Source organism: Gopherus evgoodei, chromosome 2 (genome assembly GCF_007399415.2).
Source record: "Gopherus evgoodei ecotype Sinaloan lineage chromosome 2, rGopEvg1_v1.p, whole genome shotgun sequence".
NCBI lineage: Eukaryota > Metazoa > Chordata > Testudines > Testudinidae > Gopherus > Gopherus evgoodei.
The window spans coordinates 149,516,898-149,530,114 of NC_044323.1; the positions used below are offsets into that span (position 1 = coordinate 149,516,898).

The 13,217-nt window shown below is 53.4% G+C and overlaps 1 protein-coding gene across 2 annotated transcripts in view; it reads left to right on the top strand.

Moving 5' to 3' along the window:
- The window catches only part of ELMOD3 (ELMO domain containing 3), an 85,345-nt gene extending 72,512 nt beyond the window's left edge, over positions 1-12,833 (top strand). The window contains exons 12-13 of one of the 2 annotated variants that reach the window (XR_003998974.1): positions 8,330-10,269; positions 11,907-12,833. The gene's annotated coding sequence lies outside the window, so the exon portion shown is untranslated. Of the gene's footprint in view, positions 1-8,329; positions 10,970-11,906 lie in introns of those variants that run through there. The other variant, XM_030551889.1, reaches the window with a different exon arrangement.
- Positions 12,834-13,217: the final 384 nt, after the last annotated feature.

A 13,217-nucleotide genomic window follows, 5' to 3' on the forward strand; every position in this document is an offset into this window, starting at 1 on the left:
AGCCCCAGGACTCAGTTGCCCTTTGCTGAGTTTTCGTTTTCTTCCTATCAATAACATTAGGGTAGGGGGCTGAAAAGGACTAGGCACTGGCCCCAGTGAAGAATTAGGCCTAGGCTGAGCATTTCTGAAAATTCTCTTTCTCATCAGCTGAAAAGTATCAATATACCATACTTGAAAAGGGAATTTCAATAATTAATAAAAGATACCTGACCTTGGAGACCGAAATCCTCAGAACTGGGATAGCATGAGCAGCAGGCATTGATTGTATTCCCATAGGCCCAACTTATTGTGCTAGGACGGTGATACTCAGAGCTCAGTGATTCAGGAGCCAAATTAGTGATCAACATTACCCAAAAGAGCCACAGCCATGTGATTTCATTGTTTCATTTACTAGTTATATATTTTCTCGATTATTCTGACAAAGTAGTGTTATTTTATCCATTATGGTTGGTTAATAACATAGTAAAAACATCCTGATTGGTTAATAACTTGGATTGGTTAATAATCATTGGCTTCAAAGAGCCGCAGGAGACACATTAAAGAGCCCATTGTGGCTCCTGAGCCTCAGTCTGAGTATGACTGTGCTAGGGGCTGTACACACACAGTAAGAAGCCATTCCTGCTCTGAAGGGCTGGATATCTAAATAGGCAAGACAGACAAATGGTGGGGGAAAGGAAGTGTTTTAGCCATCCTGTAGTTAAAGTGGAACTGAGCTTTCTGTTTAAGAGCTGGGTTTTATTTTCAAAGCCCTCTGAAATTCACATGCACAGTCTTGAAAATTGCAAATTTGGTGTCAGATCTGATCAGTGGGCTCCCAAGATATTGTGCCTACGGAGAAAAGGAGCTGTAGTAAAATTTTCCCATTCTAACCATATTTTTGTGTGCAATCCTGTGACTCAAACTACAGCACTGATCCCCTGCCAGACTGACACATCTCCTGATCTAGTTTGATCTCAGCTAGTGTGCAGCCCTCACTGCCATGTAGATCAAACAAGATATAATAGTTATTTGGAGTGGGAGATGCGATTGAGCCCTGCAAACTGGAACGTGCCTAGGATCCACACCAGAGAAAACAATTTGTATGTTGTGACACTGGTGAGTGAGAGTTCGTAGAGACACTCGTTCCCCGGCCAAGGGCCCTAACCATTGGGCTATTGGCTATTCAGGGCTGGTCTCTCTCTCTCTCTCATTTCTTTGTGAAAATTTCTAAAGAGCTTGCGTTTGTCCCATTGTGGAATGGGAAACATTTTCAGAATCGTGAGACCTTTCATGAGTTGGGTAAACAGTTTCCTGACCAGCTACGGTAGATGCCAGAGGCTGCACATTCTTCTTCGAGTGATTGCTCACATCCATTCCAGTTAGGTGTGCGCGCCGCGCGTGCACGTTCGTCGGAAACTTTTTACCCTAGCAACTCCAGTGGGCCGGCAGGTCGCCCCCTGGAGTGGCGCCGCCATGGCGCCCAATATATATCCCTGCCGGCCCGCCCGCTCCTCAGTTCCTTCTTACCGCCGTGTCGGTCGTTGGAACTGTGGAGCGCGGCATAGCTGTCCTCCACGTCCCTAGCTCTCCTAGTTTCTATCGCTTGTTTATCGCTTATCTCTAGTTCTATAGATAGTTGTTAATTAGTATTGTTAAGTAGATAGTTTAGTAAATAGCTGTTAAGTAGTTCCTGGCCGGGGGGCTTAGCCCTTCCCGGCACCGGGCGCCGGGCTCATGCCTGTTTCGCCAGGCTTCAAGCAGTGTGCGGCCTGCAAGAAGCCCATGCCTACCAGCGATCCCCACGAAGCGTGCCTGAAGTGCCTCGGGGAATCGCACAGATCTGACAAGTGCCGCATCTGTAAGGCTTTTAAGCCGAGGACAAAAAAGGAGAGGGATCAGAGGCTCCGAACTCTCCTAATGGAGGCGGCACTTGACCCGTCGACTTCGCAGACCGTGGTTTCGGCACCGGCACCGGATCGCTCCGGCACCGAGAAGACTCCTCGGCACCGACCTTCTCCGGCACCGGAATCAGAGCCTAGGCCGTCGAAGTCTAATACTCCGGCCAGGCAGACCCGGCTTGAACGCCCGGCCTCGACATCGGCCGCGGCGCCGCCGGCACCGTCAGCACCGTTGACTCCGGGCCCGGCGGGTCTGTTGAGTCCGGTGCCGCCGAGCTCCCCCATGAGATCTGGGGTTGAGATAATGGTCCCATCCACACCGGAGACCTTCGCCTCGGCTCGGGACCTTATTGCCCTGACGGAGCCTACTCGGCTGCCACCCCCGGTTCCTCCGGTGCGGGTCACGTCCAGAGGCAAGCCCATGATGTCGGCACCGCCCATGGACAGTCGTTCGCCATCCAGGCCCCGACGTCTTGGGCGCTCCAGATCCCGACGCCGCTCGCAGTCCCGGCACCGCTCCCCTCAGCGGTACCGGTCGCACTCGCGGCACCGGTCGGCATCGAGACGGTCGCGGTCAGGCTCCAGTCGACACCGGCACCGCGACTCCAGGAGCAGGTCCCGACGCTACTCGCCGCACCGGTCGACCTCCCGGCACCGAGCTGGTGGCAGGTCCCGGTCCCGATCTCGCTCGACCTCCCGGCACCGAGCTGGTGGCAGGTCCCGGTCCCGGTCGATCTCCCGGCACCGAGCTGGTAGTAGGTCCCGGCACCGAAGCGGCGCCCGGCACCGTGACAGATCCCGGTCCCGAAGCAGCGCCCGGCACCGTGACAGATCCCGGTCCCGAAGCAGCGCCCGGCACCGTGACAGATCCCGGTCCCGAAGCAGCGCCCGGCACCGTGACAGATCCCGGTCCCGGTCCCGGCACCGTTATGACTCCCGGCACCGGTCCCCGGCACCGAGACGATCCTCCGTGCCGGCCCGCGCAGACCCGTACCATCCAGGGTCGGCCCCGCCGTGGCCCTCCAGGCAGCCGTCCGTGTCCTCCCAGACGGACAGCGGCTATGCGCTGGGCACCGACCGGCAGGCGGCGCTGTTTGCTGATCCGCCGCTGCAGGACCAAGGCCCCCCACAGTGGGGATTCTGGACACCCTGGGCGTACCATCAGGCCCAGGGCCCCCAGCAGCTCCCTGCTAGGCCGGCGACTGCGGAGCGTAGGGCCCCTGAAGCCTCTTTGTCTCGCCCCCCTCCCTCCCCGGAAGGGGACGAAGGGTCCAAACAGCAGGACTCCGCTGCGGCTCCGGAGACAGAGGCGAGGGCTGAGGAAGACCCTCAGTTGGACACTATTGTGCCTGGGGTCTCATCATCCTCCTCCCCGGATGAGGCGGTGGCGGGTACCTCCTCCAACAGTCCCCCCCCGCTGGATCTCAGGGCGCACCAGGACCTCCTCAGGCGATTGGCTCAAAACCTGAGTCTGCAGGCAGAGGAGGTCTCGGAGATAGAGGACCCAATTGTTACCATCCTCTCTTCCGATGCTCCCACCAGGGTCGCCCTGCCGTTTATACGGACCATTCAGGCCAATGCCAATACTATCTGGCAGTCCCCGGCCTCCATCCCTCCGACAGCGAAAGGAGTCGAGAGGAAGTACATGGCCCCTTCTAAGGGGTACGAATATTTACATGTTCACCCGGCTCCCGGTTCACTGGTAGTGCAATCGGTGAACGATAGGGAGCGTCACGGCCAGGAGGCTCCGGCCCCCAAATCCAGAGAAGCCAGGCGGATGGACCTCCTTGGCCGTAAGGTGTATTCGGCTGGGGCGCTGCAGCTCAGGGTCTCTAACCAACAGGCCCTGCTGAGCAGATACGCCTTTAACTCCTGGGTGGCAGTGGACAAATTTAAGGAGCTGCTGCCACAGGATGCTCGCCAAGAGTTCACGGCCATCTTGGACGAAGGCAAGAAGGTCGCGCGCACGGCCTTGCAAGCCTCCTTGGACGCTGCGGACTCGGCTGCCCGTACCCTCGCGTCAGGAGTTACGATGCGTCGCATCTCCTGGCTGCAGGTTTCCGGCCTTCCGCCAGAGCTCCAGCACACGATACAGGACCTTCCTTTCGAAGGCCAGGGCCTGTTTTCCGATAAGACAGACCCCAGACTTAAGAGTTTAAAGGACAACCGGGTCATTGCGCGGTCCCTCGGGATGCACACCCCCGTGACACAGCGTAGACCCTTTAGGCCGCAGCAACAGCAGCACCGTCGGCCGTTTTCCCAGTTCCGCCAGCGGCAGGACCCTTACAGGCGCCGCGGCAGGAATGGGAGGCGCAGGCAGTCGGGGAACCAAGGGGGGCAGAACCAAGGCTCCTCAAAACCCCCGCCTGGTCCTAAGCCTTCATTTTGAAGGTGCGCTCGAGGGCGCAGTAACAGTTTCCCCTACGGATCCTTCCCCTCCGTTTTCCAACCGCCTTTCGTTTTTCCTCCCGGCGTGGTCCCAAATAACATCGGACCGCTGGGTCTTGAGCGTGGTGCAGACGGGGTACCGCCTGCAGTTTGTTTCGTTCCCTCCTTCCCGCCCTCCTTCCTCGTCCCTCTTCAGGGACCCCTCTCACGAGCAATTCCTTCGGCAGGAGGTGCGGACGCTCCTCAGCAAAGGAGCTATAGAGGCGGTTCCCGAAAACGAGAAAGGCAAGGGGTTTTATTCCCGCTATTTTCTGATCCCCAAGGCCAAGGGGGGCCTCAGGCCTATCCTCGACCTGCGAGAACTCAACAAATACCTCGTGAAGTTGAAGTTCCGCATGGTATCCCTGGGGACCATCATTCCATCCCTGGATCCGGGAGACTGGTACGCCGCCCTCGACATGCAGGACGCGTATTTCCACGTTGCCATTTGGCCACGCCACAGACGCTTCCTCCGCTTCGTTGTGGGGGCTCGTCATTATCAATTTGCGGTCCTCCCGTTTGGCCTGTCCACGGCCCCGAGGGTGTTTACAAAATGCATGGCAGTTGTCGTGGCGCATCTTCGGCGCAACCGTGTCCACGTGTTCCCTTATCTGGACGATTGGTTGATTCGGGGCACGTCGGAACAGCAGGTGTACAGCCATGTCCGCGTGATCACCGGCATGTTTGCGAGTCTGGGCCTCTTGATAAACACGGACAAGTCCACCCTGAGGCCCACTCAGAAGGTGGAATTTATCGGGGCCGTCCTGGACGCCACTGTGGGCAGGGCCTCGCTGCCTCGGCAGCGGTTCCAGACCTTGGCGGCGATCGTTCAACGCTTGCGGTCAGCCCCGTTGACGTCAGTGAGGACATGTCTAACCCTGTTAGGCCACATGGCGGCGTGCACTTTTGTGACCGACTACGCTCGGCTCCGCATGAGGCCTCTCCAGCTGTGGCTTATCAGTCATTACAGACCAAGGCAACCGCTAGACATGTTAATCACAGTCCCCCAGAAGGTCTTAGATTCCCTCGGCTGGTGGGTGGACCAGTCCGTATTGTGTGCGGGTCTTCCCTTTCACCCGTCTCAGCCCTCGGTATCCCTGACAACGGATGCCTCAGATCTAGGCTGGGGGGCCCACCTAGGGACCCTGCGGACGCAGGGCCTATGGTCCCAGGAGGAGGTGGGGCTACATATCAACATGAGGGAGTTGAGAGCGGTCCGCCTTGCTTGCCAAACGTTTTGTCATCAGCTTCAGGGTCGTTGTGTAGCCGTGTTCACGGACAACACGACGACCATGTATTATATCAACAAGCAGGGCGGCACCAGGTCCTCCTCCCTGTGCCTCGAGGCGATACGACTCTGGGACTTTTGCGTAGCCCACTCCATTCACCTCAGGGCTTCCTTCCTTCCCGGAGTACAGAACACGCTGGCGGATCGATTGAGCAGATCCTTCCTGTCACACGAGTGGTCCCTTCGACCGGACGTCGCTCTCTCCATTTTCCGGAGGTGGGGTTATCCCCGGGTGGACCTCTTTGCGTCCAAGGGGAACAGGGAGTGCCAAGCGTTCTGCTCCTTTCAGGGCAGGGAGCCGGGGTCGATAGCGGATGCCTTCCTCATCCAGTGGTCGACCCACCTGTACTATGCGTTTCCTCCGTTCCCTCTGGTTCACAAGGTCCTCCTGAAGGTGCGCAGAGACAGGGCTCGTGTGATCATGGTGGCCCCGGCATGGCCCAGACAGCACTGGTACACCATGCTGCTAGACTTGGCCGTAGCCGACCCAGTTCCCCTGCCCCTTCATCCGGACCTGATTACCCAGGACCACGGGTCCCTCTGTCACCCAGACCTGCAGTCGCTGCACCTAGCGGCGTGGCTCCTGCGTGGCTAACTGGTTCCGAGCTGCGCTGCTCCACGCCTGTGAGAGAGGTGCTCTTGAGCAGCAGGAAACCATCCACAAGAGCCACATATTCGGCAAAATGGAAACGCTTCTCCTGTTGGTGCGTAGAGAGAAATCTCCGCCCTATGGAAGTTTCGGTATCCGAAATCTTAGATTATGTTTGGTCCCTCAAAGAACATGGTCTGGCCTTATCGTCGTTGCGAGTCCATCTGGCAGCTATCTCCACCTTTCACCCGGGTGCGGACGGTCGCTCCGTTTTTTCTCACCCGACGGTGTCGAGATTCCTTAAAGGGCTGGAACGGTTATTCCCTAACGTCCGTCCCCCTGCTCCAACCTGGGATCTTAACCTGGTGTTGTCCCGGCTCATGGGGCCCCCCTTTGAGCCGTTAGCTACTTGCTCCCTGCTTTACCTCTCTTGGAAGGCTGCCTTTCTAGTAGCTATCACCTCAGCTAGACGGGTGTCGGAACTCCGAGCCCTTGTGGTGGACCCCCCATACACGGTCTTCCACAAAGACAAGGTGCAGCTTAGACCACACCCTGCCTTTCTACCCAAGGTGGTCTCAGCCTTCCACGTCAACCAAGAGATTTTCCTCCCGGTTTTTTTCCCAAAACCTCACTCCTCAGGCAGGGAGCAGCAGCTCCACTCGCTGGATGTCCGTAGAGCTCTCGCGTTCTACATAGAGAGGACCAAACCCTTCCGCAAATCCCCCCAGCTTTTCGTGGCGGTAGCGGACCGTATGAAAGGGCTTCCTATCTCCTCCCAGAGGTTATCCTCGTGGGTTACGTCCTGTATCAGGACCTGTTATGACTTGGCCCATGTCCCTACGGGCCGTGTGACTGCGCATTCTACCAGGGCGCAGGCGTCGTCGCTGGCTTTCCTGGCCCGTGTGCCCATCCAGGAAATCTGTCGGGCAGCGACCTGGTCATCGGTCCACACCTTTGCTTCCCACTACGCCCTGGTCCAGCAGTCGAGAGAGGATGCGGCCTTCGGAACTGCAGTGCTCCATGCCGCGACTTCTCACTCCGACCCCACCGCCTAGGTATGGCTTGGGAGTCACCTAACTGGAATGGATGTGAGCAATCACTCGAAGAAGAAAAGACGGTTACTCACCTTTGTAACTGTTGTTCTTCGAGATGTGTTGCTCACATCCATTCCACACCCGCCCTCCTTCCCCACTGTCGGAGTCGCCGGCAAGAAGGAACTGAGGAGCGGGCGGGCCGGCAGGGATATATATTGGGCGCCATGGCGGCGCCACTCCAGGGGGCGACCTGCCGGCCCACTGGAGTTGCTAGGGTAAAAAGTTTCCGACGAACGTGCACGCGCGGCGCGCACACCTAACTGGAATGGATGTGAGCAACACATCTCGAAGAACAACAGTTACAAAGGTGAGTAACCGTCTTTTTTGTACAGATGAATACGCTGTGCGGGGCTGGAAACAGGCTTCTTAGGGAGTTGTCTTGGGGAATGCGGAGAGGATTCCTACCGTATAGATGTTTAAACCTCAGTTTTTGGTTCAGTGCTGAACACTGGTGAGGATGCGCACAGAGATGCGGGCAGGAAACAAACTCTACCCTGTGTTTCCACAGTGGTGGAATGCAAAAGTGGAAAGCATAAGCAAAAGGATCATGCAAAACCTAATATCAAATCAGAATTCAAAGGCCTCCCCTGCCTCCTGTCCCCATGACCAGGCAAAATCTGGAGAGTTAGAGGAAGTAGTGCCTTTCCTCTTTGACCGTGATCAGTTGTGGATGGGCAGTGCTCTGTTTGGGATGATCTTTTATTCAGAATCTCTGCATGAAGGCCACACGTGCGCTGTCACAGGCCTGTTGGGTGACCTCGGGCGAGTCACTTCCCCTCTCCATATCTCGGTTTCCCAACAGCAATAATTACAGCTCCTTTGTAAAGTGCTTTGAAATCTAGAAAGGCAAAGTGCTAGATGAAAGCTAGATAGTGTTATATGCTGCTTCCTTACCCTGACCACCCTGCAACAGCTATGTCACCCAGCCTGTTCCTGCTTATGTTCTCCAGGTACGCTCAAGTGTGGGTGGAAGGCGACCTCGGCAAAACCTAATGAGAGAAAAGCACCGAAATAATCTGCTCACTCCAAATGTTTTGTTGTGTTTTCTTCCCAGCCACTGCCTGGCCTGGCCACATGATGTCGCCCTGTGCTCACAAAGTACTCAAACCGCACAGAGTGACTGGAACGTCTCCTGCGCTCTTACATTAGATGAACACACGGTGATGCTGCGAGCTCCTTGTGCACGTGAGCCTCTCCACCCTCGCATGCCTGCGGATGTGTACCCTGTGCCGCGGCAATGCGCTGCCACTCTCTTAACATCCTGCTCGTCAGAAACACTGATCTCAGCTGCCTCCTCGGCACAGGTGTGAATGAAGCATTGGGCTTGCTAACGTTCTGCACGAGAACAAACCCAAGGACGTTCCCAATGAGCAGGCAGCTGCCACCATTTACCAGTGGTTAAAACATCTGCACGGCCACCACGCAGACTAGCCACGCTACTGTTCTAACACGTACACAACTGCCGCCATGCCAGTGCTCTGACAATACCACACCCTTGAAAACACTGTTACACCTTGATGTAGCTGGAAATAGGTAGCCTCTCAAAAGCAAACTCTTCCCTTCCAGGGCATTTCTGCCGAGATCCTTGCGTTCCAACAGAATACACTTACTTGTTGTAGATACCTGGATTCAGTCTATTCATACAGAATGGAAGCTAAGCTCCCTAAATTCACATACATCTAAAGGTCCCACACCCATCATGTTGACACAGAGCCCGAGCATTTTCAGGCGATTTGGGGATTACTTCCCAGTGTTCAAAGGGCCCTGCTGAAGAGCAGGGCCTGGGAAGGCGGGGAAGAGATATGGGGCCTGAGAGGTGGCAGCTGGAGGTGGAGGCAAGGTAAGGAACAGGGGAAAGCAATAGCTGAAGAGAAGAGACCTGAGATGCTACGGTAAATAGCTTCCCATAAGGGGCATCCTGATGTCATGTTTTGGAAAGTAGGGAATTCCTCTTTCAGGAAGTGTTTGATGAGAGAGGACAGTACATGTGGTGGAAGGAATACAGCCTGAACGTTGTGCTCGTGCACAGGCCATGGTGTCAGAAGTGAGTCGGCAACCGCAGGGACGTGAAATCAGAAGCCAAAAACATTGCAAATCAAGCAAACAAACAAAAAAACAGAGACAATGATCCTGGCGCTGTCCCAGATTCCCATCCCCAAGCAGACAGGCACAAAAGGGGATGCATTTAGCCATGGGACATTCTTTTTTAGATCACAACAGGAAATCTATGAAATTGCAACAGGGCTGAATGAAAAGGAAAACAAAATAAGAGCAGTGATGCTATAGTTGCAATGGGTAAAGGCCCCTGCATGTGCTGATAGCACCTGGATATGGCAGCAGCAGAGCGGGAGGACCCATGTACAATCCTAGAAGTGCGCCCAAAGTGTTTTCAGCCCACAGAAAATGTCAGATACGAAAGGGATCTTTTCAACAAGTGTAATCAGGAAACTGGAGTAACAATAGATGAGTATATTGCCAAACTGCACCAAATGGCTGACTCATGTGATTATTGACTCTCACAAGATGAACGAACTCGTGATAGGTTAGTAATGGGGACGAAAGACGCAGGAGTTTGAATGAGAATGCTCAGCGAGCCCACGCTAATGCTACCAAGAGCTGTAGACATGCGCAAAAGCTAGTGAACCAGCTCACATCCAAATGCAGCGCATAAGTGGAGCAGGCACAGAGATAATTCACCAACCTGCACAGAGAAAGCATGAAAACACAAGGGAAAATATCCCCAAATCCATATGAAAGCAAATGCATAAACGCAAAGCAGAGGAGATACAACGCAAAGGAAAATCTGTGGGGGGCGTGAAATATGATGCTGGAAAAGGCTCTGCAGCATGTGGGGTCATATACAATAATTGTGGCAAGAGAAATCATAATGCCAAAGCTTGCAGACCAGAAGAGGAGAGATGGAAAATGTACCATATCAAGGAAGCAAGCAGTGACTCAGAAGATGAGATTTTGCATGTATGTGACATTAACGAGGTACAAAACAGCAAATGTAAATGGTTTTTAAAGCTCAGCCCAACATCCAATGCAAAGACAAAGGCAGCAGCACACAAACAGGAACCTGAATGCTAAAGAGACAGTGGCGTATCAATGTACGTAGGAGGCTACAAAGACTTCTTCAGCATTGTTCAAAGAAGAAAATGAAATTGCAACTAAGCAAAGCCAAATTAAAATGATCCAGTGGCCCAAACTTAATACTACCAGGACAATAAGTTACAAGCAAAATACCAAGAAAAAGTATACTGGCTGAAATGTCAGTTTGTACAGACCACATAGAAGCCATTGCTTTCCCCTAAAACAAGTTAATTAATGAACCTACTAACACTAAATCTGGAACAAATGATTCACACAATAAACACAGAAGCAAAACAAAAAACTTCTCCAGAGCAGACAGTACACTTCCTGGGCTATGAGTGTTACAGGGAAGTATCCCTACCCTCATTAGTGCCCTTTCCCCAACAGTTACCTCCCATTCCCTTCTTCCAACCAAATGCATGTCATTCCTTTTCCCCCACTAAATCCCTGTGGTTCTACTTCTGCAACAACCAAAGCTGCTAAAAGATGCACATTATAGCCTTCCTCAAGGTCACAGATGTCTGGCTGGGGAAAGGTGTCCTAGGGCAGGAGGGGGTGAGCTGGGGCAGGTCTCATAGACTCATACAAGATTAAGGTTGGAAGAGACCTCAGGAAGTCATGTAGTCCAACCCCCTGCTCATGGCACGACCAACACCCCTAAATCATCCCAGCCAGGGCTTTGTCAAGCCGGGCCTTAAAAACCTCTAAGGATGGAGATTCCACCACCTCCCTAGGTAACCCATTCCAGTGCTTCACCACCCTCCTAGTGAAATGTTTTCCTGATATCCAAGCTAGACCTCCCCCACTGCAACTTGAGACCATTACTCCTTGTTCTGTCATCTGGTACCCCTGAGAACAGTCTAGATCCATCCTCTTTGGAACCCCCTTTCAGGTAGTAGAAAGTAGCTATCAAATCTCCCCTCATTCTTCTCTTCTGCAGACTAAACAATCCCAGTTCCCTCAGCCTCTCCTCATCTGCTCCAGCCCCCTAATCATTTTTGCTGCCCTCCGCTGGACTCTTTCCCATTTCTCCACATCCTTCTTGTAGTGTGGGGCCCAAACCTGGACACAGTACTCCAGATGAGGCCTCACCAATGTTGAATAGAGGGGAATGATCACGTCCCTCAATCTGCTGACAATGCTCCTACTTATACAGCCCAAAATGCTGTTAGCCTTCTTGGCAACAAGGGCACACTGTAGAGTCATATCCAGCTTCTCATGCACTGTAACCCCTAGGTCCTTTTCTGCAGAACTGCTGCCTAACCACTCGGTCCCTAGTCTGTAGCAGTGCATGGGATTCTTCCGTCCTAAGTGCAGGACTCCGAGATACATGAACGTGTGTGCATGAAGGGAATGGGTTTGGGGGATGACAGCAATAGCCTGGGGGAGGCTCTGGGTCTCACGTTAAAGAGAGACAGCCAACCCGAAAGATACAGGTTTAAAAATAAAGGAGTTAACATAGTTCCAGAGGGCGTCCCCCACAGCCACCTTCATTTCCCCTGATTTCTCTGCATTTACAATCTCAATGTCCTCTTTAGCCTTGCGCTTGCTGCTGCAGGAAAGACCCACCAGAGGGGACCCTGGCGGTGTTCAGGAGAGCTGCGGCATGGACCTGCTGCAGAGAACGCAACCCAAAAAGACCTCCCCCTGTTGTAGGCACCCCAACACTACCATTGTCTGACGGCGGTGGAGGAGTTGGTGTCCCGTGAAAGATGGGGAGCCCAATTCAGCTCTGTCACACCAGTGTAAATCCGGAGTGACTCCGTTGATGTTGGGGCTGTTACTCTGGAAAGAGAGGGAAGTGGCCTCTTCGTGTCCCAAAATAATCGTCCTCTCAGCCACCATGTGCTGCTGGGATTTAAAACTTGGTGTCTTTAGGGAACTGTGTCATGCCCCAGGAAACACAAGGCCAGTTGCATCAACAGGACCTAGACACATCAACTGAAGCAGGACAGCAGCCGAGCGGCTCCTGCCAAGCCCTCCTTTGAGAAGGATCTGCTTCCACCCCACGAGTGCACTCTGCTCCCTTCTCTCAGCTCCACGTCCTCTAGCAGGGAAGAGCCGTTCTCTCCAGGAGCTGGACATGTCGCTGCCCGTCTCCTGGCAGCGGAGAGGGACACGAGGAAGAGGAGAGCACAGAAGGAGAGGGAGCTTGCTGCCCAGTCCACGGCCCTGGGGAAGAGAGAATTCATCATTTAGAGAGAAAGACCTGGCAATAGCCGAGGAGTTTGATTACATCTGACTGCGTATGTAGCTCTGAGATTCTTTAGCTTCTTCAATGCCCCTTCCCCACCAGTCACCTCCATTCCCTTCTTCCAACCCAACACATGTCATTCCTCCTTTCCCTATTCCTCCACCCAATCTCTGTGATTCTGCTTCTGCATTGCCCATTTTCTGTGCTTTCCCTCTCCCCACCGCCTATTGTGATATTTCAGTCAAGAAATTAAATAAACCAACTCCCTTCACGATGGCTGTCACGAGCTCTTTTGACATTAGGTTGCGGAACGAAAGTCAGGCTTTGAGATTCCTTAGGAATTTGATCTACTTTATTAATCAAAATAGAATTTAAAAAGAAAATGGGAAATTAGCGAAGCCAGAACAGAGGTGCTTTTAGGATACTGTCATGAAGTTTAAAAGATTGAATGTAACACAGAATGTTAACTCTTCTCAAGAAGGAAAGATCCAGTCATTGCGAGTTGTTCTCTTATTCCTTGAATCTAATCAAGCAGTAGTGAAATTACCACCAAATTTAACCCCGGGCTAAACTTTATCCTATGGCTACGTCCTAAATTAATCACATAATAGTCAAATTACGCTTAGTCACTATTCGCTGAATGGGCTATTGATCC